This window comes from Macrotis lagotis, chromosome X (assembly GCF_037893015.1).
Source record: "Macrotis lagotis isolate mMagLag1 chromosome X, bilby.v1.9.chrom.fasta, whole genome shotgun sequence".
NCBI lineage: Eukaryota > Metazoa > Chordata > Mammalia > Peramelemorphia > Peramelidae > Macrotis > Macrotis lagotis.
The window spans coordinates 117479126-117505085 of NC_133666.1; the positions used below are offsets into that span (position 1 = coordinate 117479126).

General features: G+C 33.5%; 1 pseudogene; it reads left to right on the plus strand.

The window, feature by feature from the left end:
- The first annotated feature begins 15631 nt into the window (after positions 1 to 15631).
- On the plus strand, positions 15632 to 16288 carry LOC141497004 (peptidyl-prolyl cis-trans isomerase FKBP3 pseudogene; annotated as a pseudogene).
- The last annotated feature ends 9672 nt before the right edge of the window (positions 16289 to 25960 follow it).

Here is a 25960-nt window from a genome sequence, read left to right on the forward strand (position 1 = left end):
GAAATATACCCAAGGTAAAGATAAAAGATATTATTATGCTTAAGCCAAAGTAAAAAAAATCAAGGGTGGCGATCCCAATCTGATAAAGCAAAAGCAAAAACTGCTCTCATTAAAAAGCATTACATCTTTTCTTTTCATTTTTGACATTTTGTTTTCCAATTATATACAATAGTAATATGTACCCATTGTTTTTTGCAAGGCTCTGAATTCTACAATTTTTCCCCCCTCCTCTCTCGCCCCCCCAGGCTGTTTTACACTCTCCACATTGTTTCCATGCCATTCATTGATGTAAACTGAATATTATAAGAGTAAACATAAGAATAAGCAGAACCCTCCCTGCCCTCCAAGAAGATGGGAAACCTCAAGGAGTGAGAGAGAGAGAGAGAGAGAGAGAGAGAGACAGAGAGACAGAGAGAGAGAGACAGAGAGAGACAGAGAGAGACAGAGATAGAGACAGAGAGAGAGAGAGAGAAATGTACTTTAGTCTGTGTTCATATTTCAATGGTTCTGTCTCTGGGGTGAGTTGCTTTCTTTATCATATGCCCACCAGAGAAGTTGTTTCAATATTTTTCCCTCAGTTGCTATTACTAGCTGTATCTCCACTCTATTTCTCCCCACTCTCATTTATTCTATTCTCTCTCTCTCCTTTCATCCTGGCCCTGTCCAAAAGTGTGTTGCATCTGAGTACCCTCTCCCTCTATCTTCCCTCTCTTCTATCACCTATACCCCCCTCCCTCCCCCCATTCCCCTCATCCTGTCCCTTTCCTCACCCTATTAAGTGTGTATATCATTTCCTCTCTGAGCCATTTCCAATGAGAATGAAGGTTCATTCATTCCCCCTTGCCTTTCCACCTCCCCTCCATTGAAAAAGCTTTTTCTTGACTCTTATGTGAAATCTCTCAGTTTCTTCTTCATCTCCTTTTCCTTCCTCCCAGTACTTTCTCCCATCGCCCATTGACTCCATCCCTTTACCACATCATACCATTATATTCCACTCCTTCCTATGTTTTGTCTATATATGCTCCTTCTAACAGCTCTTATAAATGAGAAAGTTCAATGAGTTATCAATATCTTCTTCCCTTGCAGGAATACAAACAGTTCAACATCAAGTTCCTCATAGTTCCTCTCTTCCACCCCATCTATGGTTCACCACAGTCCTGTATTTGGAGATCAAACTTTTTGTTCAGCTCTGGTCATCTCCATAGGAAAGTTTGAAAGCCCCCTGTTTCATTGAAAGTCCATCTTTTCCCCTGGAAGGGGATGTTCAGTTTTACTGGATAGTTGATTCTCAGTTGTAAACCAAAATCTTTTGCCTTCTGGAATATCATATTCCAAGCCCTACAAGCCCTTAATGTAGATGCTACCAGATCCTATGTAATCCTGACTATGGAGCCTTGGTAGTTTAATTGTCTGTTTCTAGCAGCTTTTAGAATTTTCTCTTTGATTTGGGAGTTTTGGAATTTGGCTATAATATTCCTGGAAGTTTTTCTTTTGGGATCCCTTTCAGGGGGTGACAAGTGAATTCTCTCAATTTCTATTTTACCCTCAGCTTCTAGGATCTCAGAGCAATTTGGCTGTATTATTTCTTGAAAAATGAAGTCTAGACTCTTCTCCTGGTCTTGACTTCCAATAGTCCAAAAATTTTTAAATTATTTCTCCTGGATCTGTTTTCAAGGTCAGTTGTTTTTCATTGAGATAGTTCACATTTTCTTCTAATTTTTGCCTTTTTTGGAAAAGTTTTATTTCTTCCTGCTTTCTTGCAAAGTCATCAGGTTCCTTTAGTTCCATTTTGTATTTGAAGGAGTTATTTTCTTCAGAGAGCTTTTATATTTCCTTTTCCAGCTGGACATTTCTGCTTTTTAAGGCCTTCTTCTCCTCATTTGCCTTTTGTTTTGCTTTTTTTCCATTAGGCCTAAATTGGTTTTTAATATATTATTTTCTTCAGTGTTTTTTGGTGTATCTTTCACAAACTTTTGCTTTTGTTTTCATGATTTTTCTGCATCGCTCTCATTTCTCCTCCCAAATTTTCCTCCACCTCCCTTAATTGCTTTACAAAGTCTTTTTTGAGTTCATCCATACTCTGAGCTCATTTTCTATTTCTCTTGGAGGTTTTAGATATGGAAGCTTCAATTTTGTCATCATCTGAGTATGTGTTTTGATCTTCCATGGGACTAAAGTAATTCTCTATGGTCAGATTCTTCTTTTTCTGTTGTTTAGTCGTTTCCTCAGCCCAAGACTAATTTAGAGCACTTCCAAGGTTTTGGGATTGTTTTTTGGGGAGACATCCCACTGGAACCTTTATTCCTCCAAGGTCTTATGCTCTCTAGCCTGTGCTTTGATATGTAGATGACCACAGCACTGCACTCTGCCCTGGAGCTATAAAGAGATATCCAGCTTGGTTCTTTAGTATGGAAGCCTAAACTGCAATGTGTTAGTTTAAGCAAACAGCAGAGTCCTACCCCAGAGAGAGCAGAGAAATCTCTGCAGACTTCCCTTACCATCTCTGGGGCTGTAGGCTGCTTTCTCCCAGATTCTGCAGCTGTGCTCCTCACTCTACATGCACCCAGGTGCAGCAGAGTTCTCTTCCTGCCTCTTCAGCTGTTGCTGGTGATTTCTGGGCTGTGCTGTGCTGTGCTGGGCTAGGCTGTGCTGGGCTTGGCTGTGACTTTTTTTCCAACCTCTGGCTCTGATGAACCACACCTTTCCTGGAAGTTCTAAATTATCTTGCACTGGGAAAATGTATCACTCAGTCTTTCTGTGGGTTCTGCCCTGCGAAATTTTGGCTAGAACCTTTTTTTTGGGGGGGGGTGTTGATAGGTTGGAGTTCTAGGGAAATACTGCCTTCACGCCACTATCTTGCCTCTGCCCCTCCCCTTACATCTCCTTAAAAGGCAATGAAGCTATATTGTAATTAAACATGTTTGCACCTAGTGGTATAGCCTCCAAATGCCCAATGGAGAAGCTGAATGAATTACAAGAAGATATAGAGGGCAGCAAGATGGCACAGTGGATGGAGAACTAGCCTTGGAGTCAGGAGGACCTAAATTCAAATCTAGCCTCAGAAACTTAATAATTGCCTAGCTGTGTGACCTTGAACAAGTCACTTAACCCCATTGCCTTCAAAAACAAAACAAAACAAAACAAGAAGACAAAGACAGCAAAACTTTAATAAGGGGGAAACTCAATTTTCCTCTCTCAAAAGTAAATAAATTTAACCATAAAATAAACAAGAAGGAAGTTAAGAAGGTGAATGAAATCTTAGAAAATTTAGATATGATAGAACTCTGAAGAAAATCTCATAGGCATAGAAAAGAATACACATTTTTTTTCCTGCAATACATGACAACTGTACCAAAATTGACCATGTAATAGGGCATAAAAACCTCACAATATAATTTAGGAAGGCAGAAATAGTAAATGCATACTTTTCAGATCATAATGCAATAAAAATTACATGTAATAAAGGATCATATAAAGAAAATTTAAAAATTTATTGTCAAGTAAATAACTTAATTTTAAAAAATGAGCATATCAAACAGTAAGTCATAGAAATAATCATTTCAATCAAGAAAATGATAACAATGAGATATCATACCAAAATTTATGGGGTTCAGTCAAAGTAGTTTATAGGGGAAATTTTATATCTCTAAATGTTTGTATAAATAAAATAGAGAAATAATAGATCAATGAATTGGGTAATCAACTAAAAAAAGCTTAAAATAAAAGGCAAATTAAAGATCTGCAATTAAATACCAAATTCAAAATTCTGAAAATCAAGGGAGAAATTAATAAAATTGAAAACAAGAAAATCATTGATCTAATAAATAAAACTAAGAACTGGTTTTATGAAAAAAATCTGAATAAAAAAGAAAGAAGAAAATCAAATTACTAGTATCAAAAATGAAAAGGGTGAACTAACCACCAATGAGGAGAAAATTAAAGAGATATTTTGAAGCTACTTTGCCTAACTATATGCAAATAAATTTGAAAATCTGAGGGAAATTGATGAATATTTACAAAAATACAAACTGCCCAGACTGAGGAGGAAATAAAATACTTAACACCATTTCAGAAAAAGAAATTGAAGAAACCATCAAAAAACTCTCTCAGAAAAAGTCTCCATGTCTAGATGGATTTATAAGTGAATTCTTCCAAACATTTAAGGAGCAATTAATTCCAGTTATACATGAACTAATTTAAAAAAATAGTAGGAGTTCCACCAAATTCCTTTAACAACACCAAAGTGGTGCCAATACCTAAACCAGAAAGAACCAAAACAAATAAAATTACAAACTAATCTCCCTAAAGAACATAGATGCAAAAATCTTAAATAAAATTTTAGCAAGTTATTACTAAGATAATACACCCTGAATAGGCAGGATTTATACCAGGTAGGCAGGGATATTTTAATATTAGGAAAACACCCAATATAATTGAACATATCAGTAACAAAATGAACAGAAATCATATGATTATCTCAATAGATGTTGAAAAGGCATTTGATTAAATATAACATACATGCCTATTAAAAACACTAAAAAGTATAGGAATAAATGGAGTTTTCCTTAAAATAATAAGTAGTATCTATCTAAACTATCAACAAATATTACATGTAATGAGGATACACCTAGAGCATTTCCAATAAGATTGGAGTGAAACAAGGATGCCCATTATCACCATTGCTATTCAATATAGTTTTAGAAATGTTAACCTTAGCAAGAAGAGAAGAAAAAGAAATTAAAGAAATCAAAATTGGCAATAAAGAAGAAAATCTTTCACTCTTCACAGATAATATGATGGTATATTTAGAGAACCCCCCCAAAAATCTAAAAAACTTTTTGAAACAATTAACAAATTCAACAAAACATAAATCATCAGTATTTCTACATATGAACAACAAAGCCCAAAAACAAGAAATAGAAAGAGAAATTCCATTTTAAAGTAACTGCAGACAGTTACTTCGTAATCTACTTCCCAAGACAAATTCAGAAACTGTATGAATACAATTACAAAGCACTTCTCACACAAATAAAGTCAGATCTAAACAACTGGAAAAATGTCAATTGCTCATGGTTAAGCTGAGTTAATATAAAAAAATGACAATTCTACCCATATTAAATTACTTTTTCAGTGCCATAACCAATCAAACTACCAAATAACTATCTTACCATACCAGAAAAAAAATAGTAACAAAATTCATCTGAAGCAACAAAATCTCAAGAATATCAAAGGAACTGATGGAAAAAAATAAAGGAATGTAGTCTAGCTCTACAACATCTAAAACTATACTATAATATAAAGGAGCAGTCAAGAAAACTGCTTGGTACTGGTTAAGAAATAAGAGTAATGGGTCAGTGGATTAGGATAGGTTCAAAAGAAACAGTAGTAAATGACTATAATAATCTACTGTTTGACAAATCTAAGGACATTAGTTTCTGGGATAAGAATTCATTATTTAATAAAAAATTGTTGGGAAAATTGTAAAATAGTATAGCAAAAACTAGGCATAGACTCATATCTCATACCCTATACCAAAATAAGAGAAAAATTGAAGTATGATACCATAAACCAAGGTATAGAACAAGAAATACACTATCTAGGGCATCTAGGTGGCATAGTGGATAGAGCACCTGCCCTGGAATCAGGAGGACCTGAGTTCATATTCAGCCTCAGACAATAATTACCTAGCTGTGTGACCTTGGGCAAGTCACTTAACCCCATTGCCTTGCAAAAAAAAAGAAAATAAAAGAAATAAATACACTATCTGTCAGATCTAGGGAAAGGGGAGAAATTTATGACAAGCAAGAAATAGAATACATTATAAATTGCAAAATGGATAATTTTGGCTATATTAAATCAAAATGTTTTTGCACTAATAAAACCAATGCTGCCAAAATTAAAAGAATAACAGAAAGCTGGATAACAATTTTCTCAACTAGGAGTTATGATAAAGGTCTCATTTCTAAATTATATAGAGAATTGCATCAAATTTATATGTTTACACGTCATTCCCCAACTGATAAATGGTCAAAAAATATGAACAGATGCTTTTCAAGTGAAAAAATTAAAGCTATATATAATCATATGAAAAATGCTCCAAATCATTATGGATTAGAAAAAATGTACGTTAAAGCAACTATGAGATTCCACTTCACATCTATCAGATTGCCTAAGATAACAAAAAAGGGAAAATGATCAATGTTGGAGAGGTAATGAGAGGATTGGGACATTAATGCATTGCTGGTGGAAATCCAACCATTCTGGAGAACAATATGAAACTATGCTCAAAGAGCAATAAAAACTTATCATACCCTTTGACCCAGCAACACTAATACTAGATCTTTATTCAGAAGAAGTCATAAAAATGGGAAATGTCCCACATGTTCCAAAATATTTATAGCCACTCTTTTTGTAGCAACAAAAAATTGGAAATTGAGGGGATACTCATTAATTGGAGAATGGTTGAATAAGTTAAGGTATATGAAGGTAATGGAGTACTATTGTTCTATAAGAAAACACGAATAACTAGACTCTTGAGAAACATGGAATGAATTACAGGAACTGATGCTGAGTGAAGGAAGCAGAACCAAGAAAACATTGCACACATTAAGAAAAACATTGTGAGCTGATTAACCTTGATGGATGAAGATCCTCTCAGTTGATCTAGGACAATTCTTTTAGACCAGCTATGGACAATGCTATACCCATCCAGAGAAAGAAAAATAAAACAAAACAAAAACGAAACAGAGCCTAAATGAACACTACATTTCCTTTTTAAAAATTTCTCTATTGTATTTCTTGTATTTCTTTCCTACCTCAATGTTTTCTTTCTTTTTCCCTTAATCCTAATTCCTCATACATAAAATATAGGAAAAATAGACAATAGCTTAAACCTCCCTGGAAGTCATCCTATTAAACTGATCATCTTTATCCAATACTTTCTTAACTAAGGGAGGAGGACTTTCCTGGATTGAAATACTAGGAGGGTAGGACAAGCATTCTAGCCTCCTGATAACTTACTTCCTAAATTTGTGATTAACATAGTAGGGAAATATTCACAGATCTTGACTTCTCACCTAGCAGTAAAGATGACTGAGACATAAATCCTGAATATTGACCAAAAAAAAATCAACCTTTAGTCAGAAATATAGCTTTGTCATTTTTTCCCATTTTGTTCAAAGAAACTACTAATACTATGTCATCTAAAAATCAACTAAGGAAGGAGACATGAGGGGCATTTTGAAGGGGGAAATAGCATATCTTCTTCTTTTTAAAAAATCAAATTGATAAAAGATTTATCTATTTCATTATTGCCTCCATGGGGAGGCAACATAAAGTCTTTGATGGTTACAAGAATAGACAACACATTTACAGAGTCAAGGAAGTAAGTTACTGAGATCAAAAGGAAATAGTCTCCTTTGATTAAAAAACACATTCAAATAAGAAATGCAAATGGAAGAAAGTAAATAATAAAAGTTTGGTCCATTTCTTCTTTCTTCTGGGGACATCTGATGTTTTTCTGTATGTCCAAAGAATCTGTCAGTGACCAAGCTCTTCCACATAATTCAGGTTACTGGTAGATAGCCTCCTTTCTAGTAAAGAAAGATCTCAACACAAAATTTTGTCAGGTCAAAATTTATGCTTGGAACCTCTTTCTTTGATTTGCCAATTGTCACACAAAGATTTTAATTATCAATAGAAAATTTTGAGGACCAAACCAGTTTTATATAATTCAGTTTTAAAGGACTCAGTTTAAAGTCATTATTTTATATCCCTCATTTGGAAGATGCTATTTCACTAACAAAAATAACTTCCATCTTAATGAAGAATCATTTTTGATCAGTGTGTTTCTAGTAGTTGATATATAAAAACAATTTTACCTTTTTTTCCCCAAGTTTAATAAGAATCAGAAAAAATATCTTAGCTGGAAATGTTTTTCTCTAAAAAAAAAAAATCAACAAAACCACAGGTCATCCCCTTTTTTGAATACACTTAGTTGACTAGTATGCCTTTCTTAAAACAGACCTTGAGATAGTTATGCCAGAAAACAAAACAAACTTTAACAAAGTAACAAAAACAACTTTATCATACTTGCTTAAATATCCTCTTAGCATTTTAAAAAGCTAAAACTAACAACACATGTCAAAGCTAGTGTATACAATGAACTAACTGGTTGTTAGAATTAGATAGTAGTAAGCAAATTTTTTTTTTGTATAGATCCCCTGACAAGATTAAGGAATTTACCACAAGGACCAAGGACATAAGAAAGGAAAGCTGTCCTTTTTATTTAGATATTAGTTTCTAGGATATTTGGGTGATCAAATACCTAAAACCAGATTTTAAATCTGCTAGATATGATATTTTCAAATTTGAGAAACCAAGTTAGGAAAATTCAGCTTCAGAACTTGTTGACAATCATGTTCCGAACCTTTCTCGATGAATGTTTCACCACAATATCTGGTCCAAATCCCATAGGGTTGCAAGTCTCACAGGCATTGGTCCAAATTTCCTTCATACCTGGATTTCAGACTCAAATAAAAGGCAATTTTCAGTCTTATAAGGTCTTTCATGGAAATTTTCTATAATCAGAGAGAGATTTAGCTCTAAATTTTATAGTCTAAAGGATTAAAATATGTCACATGGTAACTATAATTTTACAGTGGCAACAATAATATATCATCACAGAAAAACTCACAACTCATTCCTAACAATAAAATAATAGATTTTAAAAAAACAAAAAATTTTATAGTAGAATATGTTTAGTTATTAACCATGTTTAAAATATAAACTCATTGTTTTTAGAATCCTTTTAAACCATTAGAACATCTTAGGTGACTTTAAATTTTTCAACAGATGTGAGATAGATGCTACTTATCATAATAAGGAAAGCTCCATTTATTCCTATGCTCTCTTAAGCATTCTTAATAGAAAAGGATGCTATATTTTGTCAAAAGTTTTTTCAACTTCTTCTGAGATAACCATATTTTCTCTTAGTTCTTTTAATTAATATAGTCAATTATGCTTATAGTTTTTCTAGTACTGAACCATCTTTGTATTCCTGGTACAAATCCTATCTGGTTATAATGTATTATAGTCATGACAAATTCCTATAATTACTTTGCTAACAAATTTTATTCAAAATTTTTTGCACCAATATTCATCAGAGAAATTGATCTATAATTCTCCATTTTGGCTCTTTCTGTTTTAAGTATCAGCACCATATTTATGTCATAAAAGAAATTTTGCAGAACTCTGCCTATTTTTACAAATAGTTTATATGATATTAGAATTTATTTTTCTACAAATGTTTGATAGAATTCACTGCAAATCCAATAGATTCTCTAGATTTTTTCTTAGGGAATAAGTTGATTGCCTGTTTGATTTCTTTTTTCCTAGAATGGGTTTCTTTAAGTATTTTATTACCTCTTCTGTTAATCTAGGCAATTTATGTTTTTGAAAACATTCATTCATTTCCCTTGGATTGTCAGATTTATTGCCATACTGTTAGGCAAAATAGCTTTGAATTATGGATCTAATTTCCTCTTCATCAGTAATGAATTCTCATTTTTTATTTTTGATACTGGTTATTTGATTTTCTTCTTTTTTAAAAAATGAAAGTGATCAAAGATTTATCTATTTGATTATTTTTTCATAAAACAATTTTTAGTTTTATTTATTAGTTGAATAGTTTTCTTATTTTCCATTTTACTAGTATCTCCTTTGTTTTTCAAATTTTCTAAGTTGGTATTTAATTAGATATTTTTAATTTGTTCTTTTCCTAGATTATATGGTCGCATATTTAGTTCATTGATCTCTTTTTCTATTTTAGTCATTTTAGTCATTTATTTAGAGATATAAATACTTTGGTTGCACATTCCATAAGTTTTGGTATGTTGTTTCATTATTTCATTGTTATCATTCTCTTTTTTTTTTTTTTGACAAGGCAGTGGGGTTAAGCGACTTGCCCAAGGTCACACAGCTAGGTGATTATTAAGTGTCTAGGGTCGTATTTGAACTCAGGTCCTCCTGACTCCAGGGCCAGTGCTCTATCCACTGCACCACCTGACCACCCCTATCATTCTCTTTAATGAAAGTATCAACTGCTTCTATGATTTGTGGTTTGACTCACTCATTCTTCAGGATTGGATTATTTAGTTTCCTATTAGTTTTTAATTTATCTTTTTTTTTTAGGTTTTTTGCAAGGTAGTGGGGTTAAGCAGCTTGCCCAAGGCCACACAGCTAGGTAATTATTAAGTGTCTGAGGCCGGATTTGAACTCAGATACTCCTGACTCCAGGGCCAGTGCTCTATCCACTGTGACACCTAGCCGCCCCTCAATTTATCTTTATGACTTTTTATCACACATAATTTTCATTGCAGTACGATCTAAAACTTATGCTTTTAATATTTCTGCCTTTCTCCATTTTATTGTGAGGTTTTCATACCTTACCACATGGTCAATTTTTGTGGGGGTGCCTTGAAATGTGAAGAAAAAAGTATATTCCTTTTGATCCCCATTCAGTTTTCTCCAGAGGTCTAGCATATCTAGCTTTTCTAAATCCTATTCACCTCCTGAATTTCCTTCATGTTTATTTTGTGATTAGACTTACCTAGTTTTAAGATAAGGAAACTGATGTCTCCCACTAGAGTAGTTTTGCTGTCTATTTCTTCTTATAACTCACAATTTCTCCTCTAAGAATTTTGGATGATATATATCACATGCTATATGACTACTGTAAAGAGAAAATTTCTGGGAATTAGTCTACTCATGAAAAATGTATAGAAGTAATTACAAAATACTCAAAGGTGAAATAAAAAATTACTCCTTTACTTTCCATCATCTTGCTTTCAACCTCATCAATCAACTTAAGCTGCTTTCCCTGAAATTACCATACATTCCTTAATTGCCAGATGTAATTGTCTTTTCTCAGTCATCATCTTTATGGAACACTTTTTAGTCTTTGATACTGTTGATTATTCTTTCCTTCATACTCTCTCCTCTCTAGGTTTCCCTAATATTATACTCTTCTTATTCTCCTTTTAATATTGAGACAGAAGATCTGAAGACTCATCATTATACAAAAGCAAATTGTTGGTCTCTCTCCTGTTCCTTTCTGATGCCAGATTAATCAGTAAGACTTTGTATTGTCTCCCAAAAGTCAGTGGACCTCATTTTCCTACACTGTCCCTTGCATTTGAAGCATATTATAACTACAAAATATGGAAAGCCAGGAAAGATCTCTTGGATTATGAACTCAGCAAAAGAGCAGAGTGATCTGCCTAACACATCAAGAACAAACACATGAAGACTTACAAAGGAAGAAAGGATAGATAACTCCTGACAGTAGCTGTATGTTACCGTTTGCTTCATAATTTAAACAAACACATACATTCATATATATGTATTGAGATACATGTGTGTTTGTATTTCTCACTACTCTAAGTTTGAGCATATATGAAGATACTTACCAGGGACACTGTGTGTATTTATTTGAGAAAAAGTTCATCTTATGCCCTCAAAAATAATAGTTTATAAGAACTTTGCTTATTATACCACCTTAACAAATGCTTTTGCTAAAAATTAATTGATTCTCCTGACTGATTATTAATATGAAGCATATTAATTCTAGAATAGAAAGTATCCTCAGAATAAATTCCAGACATACCCACAAAGTATCCTCTTGAACCCAAGAGTAGTAGCCACACTTCCGGGAAAAACACATAAGTTAAGTGAAAATTACAAGGAGTCTTTCAGAGAGGATATTATATTAATAAGGGGATAATTTACAGAATCTGAAAAAATAAAAACATAATTCTTCTTAGAGCAATAAAATACCAAAAATAATAATATAAACAATATTTAAAATATAAATGACAATATATTAACAATTCCAGATCTCAAATTATATAATATAGAAACAATAATTAAAATTATTTTGTATTAATTAAAAATAGAAATGTAGATTAGTAGAGTCAACTAGATAGGCAATAATCATAAAAGCTATCACAATATTCTATTGTTTTGTAAACCCCCAAATTAAATTATGTAGGGAAGAATTTCAAGTTTGGCTAGAATTTCTGAGAAAAAGAAAAGATAAATCATTCTGGAAGAAGCTAGTATACCACTGTATTACAACACAAAACAATGAATTAAAATGGATAGATGACTTGAATAGCAAAGATCATATCAGGAAAATAGAAAAGAACAATATGAGATTTCTTTCATGTATGTAACTAGGGCATGAGTCCATAATGAAAGTGATTGGGACAAAAAATAAATTCTTTAAATTATGTGGAATTTTTAAAAGATTCTTTCACAAAATTAAAACAATTAGCCAAAAAAGGCAAATCATCAATTTGGAAAATATCTTTGTATCAAGTATCTTTCATAAGGGTTGATTTTATGAGATATGTAGATAATTAAATAATATAAGATAAAAAAATCTCATTTTCTATTTAGTTAAGCATTTAAAGAATAGAAATAACTTGTATGTCCTCTGGTTATTTGGTAAAAGAAAATAACAATGGAGTCATTTTGGGGGGATTTTAACCCAAATCCACCATGTGATCTGGACCCAGGAGGAGTGTTCAGAGGAATATACATATTTAAGTATAATGAACCATTATCTATCTTAAAGTTTGTGGTATGGAGTGGCTAGGTTGCACAGTGGATAGAGCACTGGTCCTGGAGTCAGGAGTACCTGAGTTCAAATCCAGTCTCGGATACTTAATAATTACCTAGCTGTGTGGCCTTGGGCAAGTCACTTAACCCCATTGCCTTGCAAAAACTAAAAAAAAAAAAAAGTTTTGTGGTAAAAAAACTTATGCTTTAGACTTTAAATCATTGCATAAATATTAGCTACTATTTTTAAAAAAATAGGTTGAGAAAATAATTATTTCTAATTTAGTTTATTCGTTGGATTCAGAATTTAGTTTGTTAGATGTTAAGTTCAAGATGATGATGGGATGTGCAAATGGAAAAACCAATAAGTATATATTAAGTATGTGTTGATCAGTATGCTAAGTTCAAGGGAAACTAAGAAAGGAATAAAATTGTCTATACTGTCCAGGAGATCACACCATAATGAAGAGGTAACATGCAAAGTACGGGCAATTAAGTTCAGTGGGACTGAAGTCAGGAAGGTTCATTTTCCTCAGTTCATATATTCCTGAATTCAAAACTTAGACACTTATTAGCTATGTAATCCACTTAAACTTGTTTACCTCAGTTTCCTTATCAGTAAAATGAACTGAAGAAAGAAATGGCAAATCTTTGGTAGTATCTTTGCCAAGAAAATCTCAAATAGAATCACAAAAAAAAAATTGGTTAAAACTGAAAATAACAGAATAACAACATTTTAAAAATATGAACAAACAAGATATATAATAAATTGGAGCTGGACAACAGAGGGAAAGCACTAGTATTGAGGAACAATAGGAAAAAACAACTTGTAGAAGATGAGATTTTATCTGAATGCTGAAGGAGAAGGAAATAAGGAACGAGAAAATTTTAGGAAGGGAGGACAGACAATTGGACATCCCCTACAGTCTATTTCTAAGTTTTATTAAGTCAACCTTTGTGGCATATCTTGAAAGCATCCTGCTCTCTCTTCTGACAACTCCATCATATTGGTCTAGGCCTTAAGTACCACATTCCCAGATAATTGAAACAATTTTTTGGTTGGTTTCTTGCCTCAGGTGTTTCTCACTCTAACCCATCATCCATTCTGCTGTCACACTGATGTTTAAGTTTCTAAAGCACAAGCGTGATCATGTCACATCTCTATTCAAATTCCAATGACTTCTTACAGCATCCAGAATTACTATAAAACATTATTCTATTTGGCATTCAAATCCTTAATAGCTTGTACCCTCTCTCTCCCCCACCTTTGAGTTTTTTACTTCTTACTTCCTCACAGTCTCCTATTAAGTAAAACTAGCATTTTTTTTTATTCTGTCACTAAAAAGATCATGTGGAGATATAAGACTGGAGTTTAGGAAGGAGATTAGAACTGGGCAAGTTGACTTGGAAATCATAAGAATAGAGATAAAAATTAAATCAAAGAGGTATTATGAGATAATCAAATGAAATTGAATACAGAGAGAAGAAAAGAGGGCCCAGGGCAGAGTCTTGGGAGACCCACATAGTTGTAATAGTAGTAGTAGTAGTAGTAGTAGTAGTAGTAGTAGTAGTAGTAGTAGTAGTAGTAGTAGTAATAGTAGTAGTAGTAGTAATTGCTATTGTTTTTATGTTGTTGTTATTGTTTGTCATTAATCATGTCCAACACTTTGTGATCCTATGGATCACACCAAACCCTTCTATACTAATTCTCAAAGTCTAAGTTCATGTTCATTGTTTCTATACTATCCAACCATTTCACCCTTTTCTTTCCTTTTTTCTTTTGTCTTCAATCTTTCCCAGTAGTAGGATCTTTTCAGTGAGTACAATGTTCCCATTACATGACCAAAATATTTAAGTTTCAACTTCAGTACCTCCTAGACAATTATATAGTTATTAGATATCAACAAAATATAAATACTACAAAAGAGTCTGAGCTCAGATACATACAAGAAGAACCAGGAAAGAATAGTGTCATTTGAATATATAGAGTTAAGAAGACAACGAGATAAGTGGAGAAACAGAGGAATCATAGATGGTCTTCTATATGAATAAAAGGAGATATAGGACAACAGCTACCAGAGATAAAATGAAGAGGATAAGCAAGACCAGGGTATTTTTGTAGTCAGATGAAGATTCGTTACAAAGTAGGGATGATTTGGGTTATGATATAAGGTATATAGAGAGTAGATGAAGATGTGAGTGCCTATATATTTGACTGGTCTTCCATAAATATCAGGAGAAGTCAGCCAAAAAAATTCAGAATCAATTTTTAAAGAAGCCATCTTTGTCACAATGATTATTTAAAGAAAATACATATGTGAAATTTTGCAAACTATTTGTATTATAATTTTCCCAGGGTATAGTTTTAAGACATTTCTCCTTTCCATGAGTTTTGGAAACATTAATGGGCTAAAGATTGAAGTATGAAAAAAGTGTTTTAAACACTACAACACTAATAAGATATGATAACATCTGATATTTATTTTTCACTTAGAGATTTTAGAGTACTTTCCTACAAAGGGGACAGTTTCATTCACTTTTTACAGAGGAATACATTGTGTGGACAGAAATGAAGAGACATGGCTAAAATCACACAACTAAGTGATTTTCAGATAGTCACAGAGCTAATAGGTGTGAGAACTAGCTGACATCTCCTAACTCTAGATTCAGAACTCTTTTACCACATTATGCTACCTTTCAAGGACAGTTGCTCACAATCTAACCACAATAGAAGCTGATCATCTTATGTTTTGAGAAAAGATTACAATTGGTTCTGCTTAAATACATAGTTTCCCAAACAGTTGGACTAATTTCTTTGTGAAATTTTCAAGACCCAGAGACAGAAATGCTCCTCATTCCTGTTGCAATCACTTCTAGTATATGATCATAGTTTGTCCACTGAAATTCCAGACAACTTTTTCCCCTTAAACTCAGATCCATATGTTGTTACCTCTTTGTTGTGCAAAAGAAAAGTTGCTTTTAAAAATGTATTGTGGGCAGTAGAGGGAAGATGGCGGCCGCTGGACCTCAGCGATTGTGGGGTGTAGAACAGTTGTTTCCCAAGGAAAATATCATCAAGTTTCTGCAAGACAACGGCTCAGATTCATTTCTTACAGAAGATAAATTACTAGGAAATATAAAAAATGTGGTCCAAGACAGAAAACAAGGATCATTTAGTCACAGTCTACAACCACCTTTTTGAATGTAAGCATTTCAAAGGTATTGAGAGTGTTGCCAAAGTGACAGAGCAGGTGAAAAGTGTGAAGCTTGAAGAAAAATACAAAGAAGTCAAATCTGAAGAGACTGCATGAGGGTCCACCAAAATATACAAAATCTATTCTTAAGAAGGAAGACAAAACTAACTTTTCCAAAAAAGATGTTGTTCATTGCGAGTACACAGGATCATTACAAGATGGAACTCTTTTTGATACAAATGTTTAAACTAGTGCAAAGAAGATAAAGAATGCAAAGCCTCTAAATTTTAAAGTTGTAATGGGTAAAGTTATCAAAGAATGGGATGAAGCACTCTTAACAATGAGTTAAAGGAGGAAAGGCTCGTTTGGAGATTGAACCTGAATGGGCTTATGGCAAGAAAGGTCAGCCTCATGCAAAAATTCCACCAAATGCAAAACTCTATCTTGAAGTGGAATTGGTAAACATTGACTGAAATAGACGTACTTTAAGAACTACTTCTAAACCTGTGACTGTCTATACTTGAAGAACAACTGTCCTTATTGAAAGTGGAGGAAATATTATTCATTTTAAGAGTAAATCCCTCAAGTTGAGGGTGTATTTATTCTAAAAGGCTATTTGGGGTTGAGTTTTCTATTATTTAATAGTCATGTTGTAAATAAAAAATTCTGAATACAAATAAAAAATGTGTTGTGCATTTTCTTTTTTTCATGTTTAACGAACTATTGTGTTAGAAAGACCATTTGTTAACTTGTAGCTTTGCGAGATGGCCTTCAGAAATGAAAGTGCTTCAAGGAATAAGGAAAGCTTCTTTTCAGTGTTTGCTTAAGACTAATAATCCCTCCCTCCCCCAATGCACTGACTGAAACCAGACAAAAGACAAATTACATGGCTGTTGAGTAGTTTGTGTTTCCAGATGGTCAACTTGAAGCTATAATTCACTGGCAAATAAAATTGACTAATACAGCAAAAATAAGTCACACAATGTTGTCCATGCCACCTTAATAAAAGCACAACTGGTGCTTCTCAAACAAATTATTTGTAATTGTGAAAAGTACTGTTGAAAGTGTGTGAAAGGGATCACCTCACCACATATTGGGTTTCTTATTGAATGTTTGGTCTATTGGTAAGGGGGGAAAAGCTGTGAAAACTACTTTCCAATTGTTCTAGGAATTTCTATTTATAGTGGTGCCAACTCTTTAAAGATAGGTCTTTTCTTGTCTGCTCTTTGCAAAGCAGACATCCATATCCTTTATTTCATAATTATCTTCCTTGATTGCTTTGCTCTCAAAGGAGGCAAGTGTTAAGTAATTGAAGCAGGCAGAAGTAAAAGTTAAAACTAGCTCCTCACAGAGAGTAGCTTATTTAATTTTAGCAATTGACTTTCAAAATAGGAGAGATATCTGGGGAACTGGTTCTTGAATTAAAAGTATTATATCCATTATCAATAACAGAGACTATGAAAAGTTATTGGGCATTTGGACAAGAAGCATTAATTGGAACCAGGACAGGTAGCAAGAATCACATTCCCTGGAATCAAAATTCACAATGTGAAAATAATATAAGAAATAACTAACAAAAATTAAGTTGAGTAAGAGGGCAAGTTAGTAATTTAGGTGACTTCTGTGTTGTGGAAGAAGTATATCCTAAACTTCAGAGAAGAAGCAAAATGGCATAATGCCCAGAGAGTTTATTTTAGACTCAGAACGAATTGGGTTCAAGTTTTTTCTTTGATACATATTATCTTTGGCATGTAGCACACAATCGTGGACAAGTCACTTAACTTTTAAGTGTCCCAAATAAAACTCTTAAGTTTTTAAGTTATAAATGTGGAACAATGCCTTTGGGACATGCCTAGATTATCTAATTTGAAATTATACTGAGGGGTTCACTTGCTCATTTCCAGAATTCCTAAATTGGGATTCATTCTTTGTCCTTTGCTATGTGGGTGAATATAACTTCCTTTAATTTGCTATGTAACCAGAATAAGCTGACTTTAAAACTGGATAGACTGAGGTAATCACAAAGGTATGTGACTTGTACTCTTTCTAGTTGCATCCAGAGCCATGGACTGAAATGGTAAAAAAGGAAGAACTTCCTTCCCTTGCTCTTTGTTTTGGTGTTTCTCTTGGTCTGGTTTCTCTGCTCTGTATCACAGTTTTAGATACCAGACATCAATTTAAACCAAATCTCTGAATTTGAACTATGGTTATCTTGGAACAAGAAGTGTAGCTTCTAGCACTTATCTGCTATGTAAGCCTTGATAAGGTTTGAAACTTGAATTTGTCTAGATATTCAAGCAATTGGGACCAAGGTAATCATAATTAGAGAAGAGTGACTGCATCCACACGAATTTGGATTGTCATCAAGAGTTCCCAATAGTGACTAAAATTATCACTCATCCTAATTTCCAGCTCCTCTCAATGCCTTATAGTGTCCCATTATAATATAAGCTCCTTCAGAGAAACAATTGTCTTTTTTGTGTATGTGTTTGTATCCCTAGAATCTAATACTGGACCAGGCATTGTAGTGAACATTTAATGAATGCTTTGCTTTCTCATTAGCAATATGACATGCCTTCTGAATTGTGGTACCTATAATAAGTCTCCCATCACTCCATCCTGCATATTGTACCATTAATAGTGAAGAATTTCATTTTCAAAAATTGCTGTTCCCTTCTTTTTGAACTGAGATAAAGAACTGGAAATAAAATGCTTGTCCATTGATTGGGGAATAGCTAAATGAACTGTTGAATGTGATTATAATGCAATAATATTCCGTAGTAAGAAATGAGTATGAGGAATTAAGAGAAATATGGTGAGATCCATATGAACCAACACAGGATGAAATAAGCAGAATCAAAATTAAAATGTTATAAAATATGATAGAAAATATAAATATAAATGGAGAGTGAACTCTGAGTAACTGAAAAACTAAACATGGTTTCAAATAAGAGAAAAAAATGGGGTACCACTTTCCAGTTTCTTGGACTCATAAAATGTCAGCATTGGAAGCAGTAATTTATCCAGTCTCTTTTACTGAGAAAAATAGTGAATTTCTTGGGTATTGAAGAGAATTGGTTGAATTCAAATAACTAATTCAGGCAGCATACTATTATTTAAGCTATACTCTCTTGACTTGTTGACCAGAATGCTTTTCATTACGCCACGGAGCCTCCAAGTTCTATTGCATCTAAAATCTAACTTTCATATCCACATCAACTGGATAATCATCAGATAATCTATTTTTCTCTCTTTAAAAAAAGTTTTGTTTTCTTATCATCTTCATTTCTAAATATATTATTTCATCGTCTCTTTCCTAGCAAGTCATTCTTTGATGTGAAAAAAATTAAATAAAGAGAAAGAAAAGGCAGACCAGCAAAACTAATTATTATTCAACCTAATCAAACAATATGTTCAATTTTCCACACCCATAGAGTTTGATCTCCACAGATAACGATTATTTATATAGCAGTATAAGATTCACAAATGGCTTTACTTCTATTATCTCTTTTGTTTTGACTTTGATTCCAAAATTATCCTGGGTTATTATTAGTTTATTAGAAATGAGCAAATTGAGGCAGAGAGAAATTGAGTGATTTGTCCAATGTCACAAAGCTAGAAGGTGTTGCTGACTGCAGTCACCTAACTGCATTGAAGGTAGAGATGAGTTCAGGTTTCCACAGGTTTCTCTAAGTGACATCAACAAAATTAACTGATCTTGCTTTGTTGTTATTCAGTTATTTTTCAGTTGTGTCTAACTCTCCATGATCCCATTTGGGGGGGTTGCCATTTTTTTCTCTGGTTTATTTTTACAGATGAGGAAACTGAGGCAAACAAAGCTAAATGACATACCTGTGTCACCCAGCTAGTAAGTGTCTGTGGCTAGATTTGAGGTCAGATTTTCAGAGACAGCATAGGATGAGATGGGTAGATAGTGTCATAAAACCAATGAACATGAACTTGGACAGATTTCAATAAATAGCAGAGGGCAGAAGGGCTTGATGTGCTACTCACTCTAGGCTTGGCACTTTAACCACTGTACCATCTAGCTATCAAATTTTGCATTAGAATCCAGCAATTTTTTCATTTTTACTTCTTTCTTCACCACATCCTTTAGGACATTATCTTAGAAGGATGGAACACTATGGAAATCCCCTAACTCTCAGTAAGACTGTTAAATTAACAAAATATAAAATTGACCTCTATCCACTGTACCACCTAGTTGCCCTCAGCAAATATTTATTAAGAGTTTTCCTATGTAAAGTGAACATTAAGCACTGGTAATTCAAATACAAAAATAAAAGTATTCCCTGAGGGGCAGTTAGGTGGCACAGTAGATAGAGCGCCAGCCCTGGAGTCAGGAGGACTTGAGTTCAAATGAAACCTCAGACACGTAATAATTACCTAGCTGTGTAACCTTGAGCAAGTCACTTAACCCCACTGCCTTGCAAAATCTAAAATAAAATAGTCCCTGCACCCAAGAAACTGACATGCTACTGAGGAAAAGTAATACATATAGATAATTAAGTACAATATACATATTTGCATATATATTATGTGTTTATATACATAAACTATCATTGTACTAAATTGTTCTGAATTTGCTTATAAATACATGTGTGTGTGTGTGTGTGTGTGTGTGTGTGTGTGTGTGTGTGTAATGCTAAATCATACAGGGGAAAGGAGGCCTTACAGCAAGGTAAAACAGAGGTCTCATTGAGCTGAATTTCAAAAGAAATAGGTTTGTCTGAGAGACAAACGTGAGGAAGAACTATCTTCTAGGCAATGGGAACAATTAATGATATAACTGGTATATTAAGGAACAGTAAGCAGACTAGTTTGGCTGGTAGATAAAAGATGTTTAAAGAATTAATTTAAGATAAACTTGGAAAGGTGGGATTATAAAGGTCATAAAATCATAGATTAATGAATTTGAATTTTATGCTAGAGACAATAAACATCCACTAGAAATTCTATGGCAAGTCAAAGTTGTGGTCATACTTGTGCTACAGAAATATAAATTTGACAATTATGTGGAAGATAGAATGGAGAGAGGGTAAAACTAGAGACAGCAGTGCACTTGTATTGGAGTATGACCATGTAAGAAGAGAAAATTTTTTTTTCAATCTTTCAACTTTCTTGCTGTCTCATTTGACAGCTTCTCCTTCAGGATATTCTTTCTTTCTGGATTTTCTTAACACTGCCTTTTCATTGTTCTCCTACTCATTTAACTGAGTACTCCTTTACTGGATCATCATTCATATTCTCCCTTCTGATTATGAACATATCCCAAGGCTCTAGGTCATCTCATCTCTCTCTATAATCCCTCTTTTGGTGACCATATCATCTCATGAAATGAATTATTGTCTCTGTGCTAAGGATATTGCCTTTGCTCTCAGACTTAGTTGATATATTTGTTAGTCTTGTTGAACTTGGCAGAGGAAGGAAAATAAATTTCTGTATTAAGAAATAAAAGTAATATAAAACAAAGTATAATTTAATTTTTAAAAGGATTTTATTGGGGCAAAGTGGGTTTTAAATAATATTATTATATTATCTTTACCATAGATGGAGAGGTTTTTCACATTTAAAGGGGTTTATTAAATGTATGTCTGATTGAGTACTAAATATTTAGTTTAGCATTTATATGACCACATAAGGTATACAATTAGAACCTGAGAGCTTGGAAATCATCTAACCAATTAATCTTTTTCCTATTCCATTGTCAAACCGTGTCTTTTACTCCAGAACTTTCTGAGGTGTCAAGAGTCTTACATTCCCAATCTTACTATATGTCTCAGTTATGTCCTTTTCCCAATTTTCAATTTCTCTTTGGAATATATTTGAAATAATAGTATCAATCCACTTCATACATATTAATGAGACTCAAGTAAACTAATATGTTTATCAAAGTACTTTGAAAAGTAGAAATGTACTGTTATCTTTTTTTTTAGGTTTTTGCAAGGCAAATGGGGTTAAATGGCTTGCCCAAGGCCACACGGCTAGGTAATTATTAAGTGTCTGAGACCGGATTTGAACCCAGGTACTCCTGACTCCAGGGCCGGTGTTTTATCCACTATGACACCTAGCTGCCCCATTGTACTGTTATCTTAAGTGCTTGCTATACATCATTGGAATGAAGAGTGGATCAATATAACCTATATCCTCTCTCCTTCTGCCCTCCACTGTGGCACTAGAAAATAACCACATGAGGACATGTCTCATTGCTGAGGAATCAAAGACAACATATTCATCTCTGGTAACTTTTTAATTTAGAGGTTTCTTTCATAGTGTAGAATCAGGATCTTTTCTGAAATGTGTTATATGTTTTATTTTATTGGTTCACATTTACAAGTTCACATTTTATAAAATACTACATTCAATAATCACAACAGGTTTTATTAATCCTCTGTCAGAATGTCATATTTTAAAATGTCAAGATATTGTTTGGGGGGGAAAAAAGATGTAATGTGATTTTGTAGCAAAGATATCAAAGGTATTCATTAGTAGAATCACTGCAAGAGAGAAAAGTAGAGGCACAATGAATTTTGGAAAAGACTAAAGGTCATAGATTACTTGGCTACCTCCTTAACCCATTAAAACGTAGTTGAAAAATAAAACTTTTCAGCAACTTCCAAAGGATTAATGAACAGCCAGAGGCTGCTGATTTACAAAAGAATATTAACTCCAGCTAGTCTGTAATCCTTAGGAAATTTTCTTATCAAAGTCAGTGATAGCTCATTAAGGGGGAAAGAGAATCCTCAAGATTTTGATGTATTGAATCTTTTTTATGTGTGTGCCCAAAACAAAATGCCTACAGTAAATGTCTTTGCAGAATTTTGAATCATTCCTCTGGCCTGAATCATCACATATATGCCTGTGAATAGGCTCTATATGTTATAGAAAACATAATAAAGGATAGATTCTTCACAAGGGACATTTAAGTGGGTTTTTACTTTATTAAATGTATGTCTGGTTGACTATAATATATTTAGTTTAGCCTTTCTATAACCACATAAAGGCATGCGAATTGGATTTGAGTGAGGGAGAGTTGTATTAAGCCATCAAGCCTCACTTTCTCCTCCAGAGACATCTGGGTCCAATGGTCAAATGTGAATCAGGATAACTGGAGATGGCCCTGTGGATCCAAGACAATCAAAGTTAAGTGACTTGCCCAAGATCACACAGCCAGTAAGTGTCAAATTTCTGAGGCTGGATTCAAATTCTTGTCCATCTGACTCCAAGGCCAGTACTCCATCCACTGATAATGAATTTTCCAGTCACTTCAATTTTCAAAAATCACCAATTCAGTTAACAGAGGGGGTTGTAGTCTGCATAAGTGGAGAGATCACCTTCATTAATAGAAGTATAGATCATAAAATCATTAAAGTAAGACAGCAGGAGTGAGGTTTGAAGATAAACCAGATCATGAATTTTTAAGGCATTATGTAGATTTCATATATCATTTTATTACTGATGGGTGACTTAAGTGATCAAGAATAGTGAGGACTGATTGTTGGAAGCAGTAATATGGAATATGAAGAAGCATGAGGGCACTAGTAGCAGAAAGTTATTTAAAAGAGAAATTTTGAGGCATGCTAAAAAATAAACTGTCTTTTTCACATTTTGCCATATAACAGGAATTTAGGTAGTAAAATAGATCAAATGATGAACTTGGAGTTAGGAAGACCTGAATTTGAATCCTGCCTCTGAAAATTATTTGCCATATTTATTATATGACAATGGGGGGGGAACCTCAGCTTTGGTTTTCTCATATAAAAAATCAGTATTATAGCATCTACTTGAAAGGGTTAATTCTGTGGATCAACTAAGAATATACATGTATGCATGTATATGTGTAAATGTATATATGTGTGACTATTATTCACTGCTGCTGCTGCTGCTGCTGCTATCACCACTACTATAAGAACAATAGCCTTTTCCAAAGACTGTGCTCCTGTACATATAGAATCAGATCCTGACAAATATTTAATGTGACAAATTTCTATGTTTGGGGAAACTTCTGTATCCATAGACTCTTCTTTCCTTTGACAGCTGCAAGCTACTAAGGTCAAATCCATTCTTAACCCAGAAATTCTATCACCTTTTTTAAATCACTGTGAATTGTAAGCAACTGCAGAACAAAGAACCCATGTCTTGTCCATCATTCAACCCCAGTTTTGTCTCATCAATGAAAAAGGGCATGTCGCTACTTACTATTTTAAAATATTTCACAATAAGAATAAGGAGATACTGTATAGTTACAATATTACCTTTTATTTTTCTAAGTAGCAACATCAGAAACTACAAAACTCACCAATGGAAAGATTACTAGACAACCTGATCTTTCTTCCATTAACAATACTCCTTCAAACCACCAGGTAAAGTTTTTGAGTCAGTCATATGAAAACAATATTTGTATAAAATTATGAAAGTACCCTGTTGAATCTTGTGACCTTCCAAATGTTTAATGGTTTAGTCCTTTTAGAAGTAACAAGATTCTGAATCTTTTCCCTTGCTTTGCTATTACCAAGATTTGACATTCATCCAAAAGGAATAAAAGAATGAATTCAAAAATAATCTCTATGAACAACATAAAATCCCTTACAAAATATGATTATTTTTCTTAGGACTTTTTTGTTGTTTACTGTACTTGGACAGATCTTAAAGAAGATATAATACTTTTAAGATTTGATTCAGAATCTTCTACTCTCTGGCACCCTTCTGTCATATATATTTAGCATTTTACAGAATGAAAATTCTGCTCCAATTTGGAATGAAATTTATGAAGCACAATAGGGAATTCAATTCAAAGCATATTTACTAGTGAAGGTCAATGCTTGATCCTCCTTGTACCACCTAAATATGTGTTTTCTTAAAAGGATGAAGTTAATATCAGGGCTTTGTGTTATTTTCAATTATCACTTATAAATACTCACACTCTCAGTTGCCAAAGACTCACTGGATGCTGTTTGGTACAGTTTAGATGTGCTTGATCTCATGATATAAAATAAAAAGCAGATCTTAGTCATTTGGGAGCTTTTCTGTTGCTAATCTTGCTCCTGAAAAATTATCATGAGACAGTCAAAATCTTGCCAACTCTACAAATACCGAAATATGTCCCTGGGTGACTTGGGCTCAATTAGTCTTATTGACAAATGCTTTCACAAACCCTACAATTATGGTCAGAAGAACACATTCCTCATACAATTTCAGGATTAATATTCGACTCCTTAAAGTCCAGAAAACGAGGTCATAATTAGGGACTGCGGTTTTTCTCCCATTGTCCAGGTAACTGGCCTACTATGACCAATTTGAAACCTGGGAATCTTGGGAGAAAGCTTCAGGTTTGATGTTGGGAAATTAAATTCAAGCATAGCCCTGGCTCTCTGAACATTTATATTCTTCTTTCCCTTTTGTGCTGTGTGTTAGTTCCCATTGTGTGGTGATATCGTTTGTGCACACACATTCACTGTTGGATTTTCTACCCGATTGAGCTTGAAAACCCAAAGCTTAAGTACTAAATGTTTCCCTAAGGCCTGAATGGACTTAAAAGGACATAGGTGCAAAAAGAAAAGAAAAGAAAAGAAAATGAGGAGGGGGTGTGAAACATAGCTTGCTAAGTTGTTGCAATAATCTCATGCTGTGAATAAAGACCTTTAGAGTAAAGAGAATGAAAAACACTCTTCTAAATAGATCACTGGCTTTTGTTGCCCAGGTGGCAAGCCCTGGAAATACAAGATACACAGAACAACAGGGCAACCTGCTAGCATTAGATTAAGTTTGGAGAAAAGCAGAATTCTAAATTGCTTTTTTCCTCCCTTTGATGAATGTCTTATACTGCTAGAATACTTGAACTTCAGATATTTTTGCTATTATGTTTTTAATACTAAGATAGTTACAACAGAGAAAAATCCCATACGCTTCTTTATAGTTTCAATTTTAATATGTTTACACTGAAGTTTTCTCCAGAATTAGGCAGTTTTTTGGTCATCAATGTTCTAAGTATTTTGATATTTTTCATAATAGTTATGTTATGTTAACCCTTCTGTACACTATGAACTATCTTATTCTGATACTTTATTGTGGTTTGGAGAGGTGTTAAGGAGAAGCATCTTTTTTAACATGAATAGTTTTCTAATGAA